This window comes from Carlito syrichta, unplaced genomic scaffold, assembly GCF_000164805.1.
Source record: "Carlito syrichta isolate Samal-C Ts95f unplaced genomic scaffold, Tarsius_syrichta-2.0.1 Scaffold308797, whole genome shotgun sequence".
Lineage (NCBI taxonomy): Eukaryota > Metazoa > Chordata > Mammalia > Primates > Tarsiidae > Carlito > Carlito syrichta.
In genome coordinates, this window is record NW_007252893.1 from 75,121 (window position 1) to 76,133 (window position 1,013).

Consider the following 1,013-nt stretch of genomic DNA (forward strand, 5'->3'; position numbering starts at 1 on the left):
GAGCCCAGCAGGACGAGGCTGCGGTGGCTGGAAGCGGCCACTGCACTCCAATCTGGGCGACAGAGTGAGACTCCAACTCAAAAAAAAAAAAAAAAAAAAAAGAAAGGCAATGTGGTAATCACTACAGTTCTTGAAGATATGCTGACAAAATCTAGAAATTATTTTAAAAATCAATAGATAACAAAATGGAATTTTGTTAGTCTATCTTGGTATATGCCGGTATACACTTTATTTCCTCAATTTGGTAACTAAAGAAATATGGAGCTTTCAAAAATCACATTTGGATGTTGGTATTTTTTTTAAGTATAAAACTTTATACATTTGCAACACATATAGTCGAAGAAAAGAAAACTTATATACAACTGACAGAAAAACAATTCACAGTAAAAAGAAAAACAGCAAAGGAAAGCATAAAACAAAAGAATATAAGTGAGATCAAATAGATCAGTTTGATAATACTGTACCAAGAATACAACACACCAATAATAATTAAATAAATTAAATTAAAATCAATGTGTAAACCACCACAGAAAATAATGTAAGACAAATATGCTTCAAAAGTTTAAAGTAACAGTGAAGAAAAACTGTGTCAGACAAATGCAAAGCAAAAGTGTGCTCACATAATGAACACTGGATAATGTAAAGCTAGAACAAGGGTACCAGCATAATGAACATTTATATACCTAACCCTGAGTTGTACCCCACATATTTAAAATTAAAAATTAAAAAAAACAAAAAAGTAGAACAAAAATATAAACTTGGTGTAAGAAAATCATGTATTTTTGCAAAATATAAACTGCAATAATTATGATTTTAAAAGCCAACATATTAAATAGCACTACAGCAGACAAAAAATCTCAAAGGTTTAAAGAGAAATTCTATTTAATAAGTACATTTTAGCACACATTATAACTTGAGATATATTCACTTGTTTTTAAAAGCAATATATGTGCTCTGCATCTATATCTCATCATGTATATCAAATGTTGAACTGCTGTCACTTTGAAAATTTC